Source organism: Echinops telfairi, unplaced genomic scaffold, assembly GCF_000313985.2.
Source record: "Echinops telfairi isolate 266 unplaced genomic scaffold, ASM31398v2 ScPeMD7_9;HRSCAF=40, whole genome shotgun sequence".
Taxonomy (NCBI): Eukaryota; Metazoa; Chordata; class Mammalia; order Afrosoricida; family Tenrecidae; genus Echinops; species Echinops telfairi.
This window is the reverse complement of record NW_022103906.1, coordinates 30,797,630-30,803,695: the sequence shown is the minus strand read 5'-3', so window position 1 is coordinate 30,803,695 and position 6,066 is coordinate 30,797,630. Positions and strand designations below refer to the sequence as shown.

Genomic DNA, 6,066 nt, shown 5'->3' with positions numbered 1-6,066 from the left:
GCTCACTGCTCATTATGAAAAATCTCGGACGCTTCGTGGTTCTTTTTTATTCCTTTTGATGGTGGTAGACGTGCATGTCACAAAACATTTGCGTTTCAACATTCTTTATCATTAGAAACAAAGGTTACGTTTAAAATGCATATTAGACAAAGTGGAGAACATTAGTGAACCAGACGATCACACTGTCTAAGATTCAAAATGGACACCCTCCACTGCCATGGAGTCAGTTTCCAACTCACAGGGACCCTAGACAAGGCTGCTGAGGCTCTTTGATCCACTGAAATGACCGAGATCACGGATGAAAATAAAACTAGCCTATGTCTAAGGAGCCCTCCTTGTGCAGTGTTTAAGCGCTGGGCTGCTAAGTGCTGGCGGTGAGAACGCTATGGCAGTCTGTGCTGACCTAACGCTCGCCTGGTGGCCGTGGCACCCTCCACGGCACCTTCCACTTCCTTCCTGGGCGACCAGAACCAGTCAGAAATCCGTCATGTCTATCCTCAAGATTCGTGCCAGGGGGGATCTTCGACTCCCGGGGAAATCCCACTGCGGAGGGCGCTCTTTACACCGGCAAAGAGCTCCTGAGAACTGCTGTGCCCGGTGGAGCCTCCACTGGTGTCTCCCAGGCCCTGGAGCTCCTGGACAGGGATCGGACCCAGTGTCGGGGAAGGACGTGTCAAAGGCTGTTGAGCACATCAATCAAACAATTGTGCCTGCCCTCCTTAGCCCAAAACTGAACGTCGTGGAACCAGAAAAGATGGGCAAGCTGATGATCGAGACGGAGCGAAGAATCAATCGAAATTTGGTGCAAGTGCCGTTCTGGGTGAGCCCCTTTGCGGGTGCAAGGCTGGAGCTGTGGAGAAGGGAGTGCCACCGCCCCCTACCCTACCCCTAGCCCGTACCGTCACATTGCTGACGTGGCTGGTCAATTCCAAAGTCATTCTACCAGTTCCTGCTTTCCATGCGACCACAGTGGAAACAAGTTCATGATCCTGTCAGTCCGAGCTGCCAAGTTCAAGGAACCAAGCGCATCCGGGCCGGGGTGCATGTACCGCACGTGACGAATGTCGTCAAGAATTGGGGTGAAGGCGGGCTTGTCCCCAACATCTTGGCGAACAAAGAAGCCCTGGAGCTGCTTAGGAATGCTTTCAGGAAGGCCGGTCCCACTGACCTGGGAGTTCTTTGGTTCTGGGAAGTACGATCTACACTTCAAGTCTCCTGATGACCCCGCAGGTGCAGGTACACCTGCTGGCAGACCGGTAGGAGTCCTTCATCAAACACTATCCAGGGGTGTCTTTCAAAGGCCCCTTCCACCAGGATGACTGGGACCCTTGGATGAAGTTCACTGACAGTTCAGGGATTCAGGTGGTAGGGGATGCGTTCCCAGTGACCAACCCAAAGCAAATAGCCAAACCGGTGAGCGGGAAGTCGTGCAACTGCGTTCTGCTCAAAGTAAACCGGAGCAACTGGCCCAGTGCAATGGGTGCGGCGTCGTGGTGTCTCCTCTTTCTGGGGAGATGAAGGATTCTTGCATTGCTGAGCTGGTAGGGACTCTGCACTGGACCGATCGAGACAGGGTGCTGTGCGGATCTGAGCACCAGGCCAAGTACAGCCAGATCCTCAGCCTTGAAGAGGACCTGGGCAGCAAGAGTGAATTTGCTGGCCAAAAGTTCAGAAACCCCTTCGCCAAATTAGCTGGGCAGGTGGGCCCCCATCTCCGAGGAGAGCTCTGCTCCTCGTGCGGATGACCGCAGCCCTAGGCCACCGAGCAGCCCTGCAGGGCCTCTGGTAGTTCCCTTCCCTGAGTCTGTCGCTGTCCCCATCGCTTCATTGGAGCCACCATGGTAGCCTGACCTGACCATCCGGAAAGCCCAGCTTTGTGAGCCTGTGAGTGGCCCAACGCCTGTCCTCCCAAGAGCTTCTCACCAAGAGTGCCAGTGTGAACCCTGGGTGTCAACAGGCAACATCCCCAGTGGTGTTGTTTGCAGCATAAAGAAACATCAGTGACCCCTAAATATAAATAAATCAAATCAAATAAAAAGCTTAATCTTGGAAACTCTGTGAAACAATTCTACTCTGTCCAAAGGGTTACTGTGAGTCAGAATCTGGATTTGGTTTGGGATTTTTAGCATATGTCTAATCAAACAATAATAGAAGAATGCGAGATCGCAATAAAACTGCAACACACTGGGGAAAATAGGAATTACCTACAAATAAGTAAATACTAGATCTTAATTTATTTCAACAGCACTAAAAAAAAGAAAATGGAAGAATATATCTTAGTGCAAAGGAAAACAAAAACAAAATTGGACAGGCTAAAATTGTGTTTTCACTACTTAAAAATATTATTTTACTATGTTTTCAGGGAAGGGTCACACAGCAGTTTAGGTTCTCATTCAACAATTTCGGATCAACTTGCTCAGTGGCATCAGTCCATTCTTCCAATTGTGAACATCCTTATTATTTCCATTCTGCTCTTTCCAGTCACCTCGTGTCCCTGTCCCATATGTTTTCATCTTGTTTGAATGTAATTGTTGTGATTTTTGATCGCATATCAGTGATTTTATTTTAAGGAGCACAGGGTATTCATGGGCAATAATATGTTTACAGTCAATTTATTATTTAGCTGCAAAGTAGCCTCAGGAGTTAGCCTCCAATGAAAAAAACACTGCAGTCGATTCTACATCAACTTACAGTGACGCTATGGAACAGGACACAGCTGCTCCTGTAAGTTTCTGAGACTATACTCTTTCGAGGAGTAGAAAACCCCATCTTTACTCCATGGAGCAGCTGGTCGTTACAAACTATTGACCTTTCAGTTAGCCCAACACGTAACCACTATACCACCAGAGCTCCTTTAGTTTCAATTGAGATATGAAATGCATATCAGTGCAAATGTGTTAGAGTGTGATGGTTAGGTTTTGTGTCTACTTGGCTGGGTCAGGATTCTCAATAGTTTGGCCTAGTCATCTCGCATAATCTTAAATACAATGTAATCAACTCCATATGGAATCTTCTATGAACAACCAATCAGCTGAAATAAGATTAGGGTGATTGCAACCCTCTTACCCAGATCATAGCCCTAATGCAATTGAAACCAATTTCCTTTAAGGTGTGAGCTAATTCCTATATATGTGGAACATTGTGGGGAAGCTAGTTTACTTTGTGCTGGCTCTGCATTCTGTATCTCGCTCATCAGCCTCCAGTTCTTTGTATTTGAGCAAATGTCCTGCCACATGACCTGCTGACCCGGGGAGTTATCATCAGCCTGACATCTGACTGCCAACCTTTGATTCATTGTACTCTGTAGCCACAGTCTGGCCTGATAGGCTGACCCTACATTCATGTCTCTGTATCTATTAGTCCATGATCTCCCAACTTCATCTTCCTACTTCCTGGAACCTCAGCCATTGTTAGCTACATGAGTCAGGAGAAGCCTCCAGCTTAGTATTTGATTTATGGGCTTGAACTGAACTTACCCACTTGTCCAATGATATGAGTCGTTTTCTGGATAGAGATGCATGTATCATGTACATAGGGTTCACTCATTCTCTTTCCCTAGAGAAGCTGGCCTAACACACAGGGAGTGCTCCCTTAACTAGCTCAGTAGTTCTTGAAATTTGTTTTTGTTTAGGCATTTGGGGTTCTGTACCACATTTTCACGTCATTATATCAGTGTCCGTATGTTGCAGCCCTGATTAGAATTGCCAGTAGTGGTAGTCAGGCGCTTGGTTCCTCCGGTCTCAAGGCAGATAAGGTCATGTGTTTTTTGTTTGTTTGTTTGTTTGTTTGTTTTTTTCTTTTTTAACATTTTATTAGGGGCTCATACAACTGTTATCTCAATCCATACACACATCAATTGTGTAAAACGCATTTGTACATCGTTTCTCAAAACATTTTCTCTCCACTTAAACCCCCGACATTAGGTCCTCATTTTTCCCCTCCCTCCCCTCTCCCCCCTCCCGCATGAGCCCTTGATAGTTTACAAATGGGTATTTTGTCATATCTTGCCCTGTCCGATGTCTCCCTTCATCCACTTTTTGGTTGTCTGTCCCCCAGGGAGGAGGTCACACACAGTTCCATGTAATCGGTTCCCTCCTTCCTACCCATTCTCCCTTCACCCTCCCTGTTTTGCCACTCACACCACTGGTCCTACAGGGCTCATCCGTCCTGGATTCCCTGCATTTTCAGTTCCTATCTGTACCAGTGTACCTCCTCTGGTCTAGCCAGTCTTGCAAGATAGAATTCGAGTCATGGTAGTGGGAGCGGGGAGGAAACCTTTAGGAACTAGAGGAAGGTTGTATTTCTCATCATTGTTACATCGCACCCTGACTGGCTCATCTCCTCCCCGAGACCCCTCTGCAAGGGGATCTCCAGTGGCCTACTAATGGGCTTTGGATCTCCACTCCGCACTCCCCCCATCATTCACTATGGTAAGATTTTTTGTTCTGATGATGCCTTACACCTGATCCCTTCAACACCTCGTGGTTGCATAGGCTGGTGTGCTTCTTCCATGTGGGCTTTGTTGCCTCTGAGCTAGATGGCCACTTGATTACCTTCAAGCCTTTAAGACCCCAGACGCTATACTTTTTGATAGCCGGGCACCATCAGCTTTCTTCACCACATTTGCTCATGCACCCATTTGTCTTCAGCGATCCGTTCGACACCCCGTGATCACACAGGTTGATATGTTGTTCCATGTGGGCTTTGTTGCTTCTGAGCTAGATGGCCACTTGTTTACCTTCAAGCTTTTAAGAAGGTCATGTTTTATGTAGAGTAATTGTCTTATAGACTAGTTTCTTCTCCGGGTCTTTGGTTTTTGTCATTTTCTTTGCTCTGGATGAGTAAAGGTCATGAAGAAAGTAACCAATGTCACTGAACAACTTGTATAGCAATTATTCCTTAAGAACCTGCACTACTGTGTAAGCCTCCACTAAAAACACAAGAAAACGGTATTTTTCATAAGACTTGCAAAACTTTCCAAGCAAGAATTGACAACATCCTTATGATAGGTATATCATGAACAAATTAGTGTACAATTAATAGCTCTAGCAGAAAATAAAAATCAGTAAGAGTATAGAATACTGACAAGCACATAAATGAACCTTATCTATATGCATATTAAGCATATACATATATTTATCTATATATGGGGGGTTTTTGCACCTAAAATTGGGAAAAACACTTCCAGGACCATAAGCCTACACACAAAAAGTACAAAGTAGGTCTAACAAATTTCAGAGACTTAGTATTAACTAAGCTAGAAATAACATATAATTTTGGATAATTCTATATAGACATGTACAAATTTTATAATACATCTAAATCATTAATGGCCCTAAGAAGAGAATATAATGAATATTCATATATACTTAGAACTAAATAATAATAAACCATTACTTAACAAAATTTAGAAGAACTGCCAAAGGAGCATCAAAGGGAAATTGATAGTCTTAATTGTGTATTTGAGATAGAACAAATATGAATATTAATAAGTTTAGTACCTAACTTCAAAAAGGTTTAAAAAAATAAGAAGAAAATTAGCACAAATATATTAGAGGAAAATCAAAGGAGAGAAATTAATGAGAGCAAAGATAAAATAGAGACTGCATAAAAAGTCAAAAATTAATAGTTATATAGGTAAAATTGATGGGCTTTTGTGAAGTCTGATGACCTTTAAAAGAAACATAGCAAAAACAAACAATATACAAAATAATCAAAAGTAGAAATAGCACTTAGTTATGTTATACAAATGAAATACAGATTAAAATAAGAAGACATGAAAAGTTGAATGTAAGCGATCAGATAAAATAAGCATAATCCTGGAGATAGTAATTTATAAAAACTGATTCAAAATAAATTAGAAATCTAGATAAGTTCTTTTAAAAGGTAGTTTTCAACCTACAAATAAAAATCTTTCTCAATAAAACACCATGCCTAAATGAATTTTTTTAAACCGTTTTGTTGGGGACTCTTACAACTCTTGTTACAATCCATACATCAATTTTATCCGACATATTAGTACATCTATTCCATCGTTCTTTTCTAGACATTTACTTTCATTGAGCC

At 43.3% G+C, this 6,066-nt stretch overlaps 1 pseudogene; it reads left to right on the top strand.

Annotated features, from left to right (window-relative positions):
* Positions 1–487: 487 nt before the first annotated feature.
* Positions 488–1,745, top strand: LOC101654194 (annotated as a pseudogene).
* Positions 1,746–6,066: the final 4,321 nt, after the last annotated feature.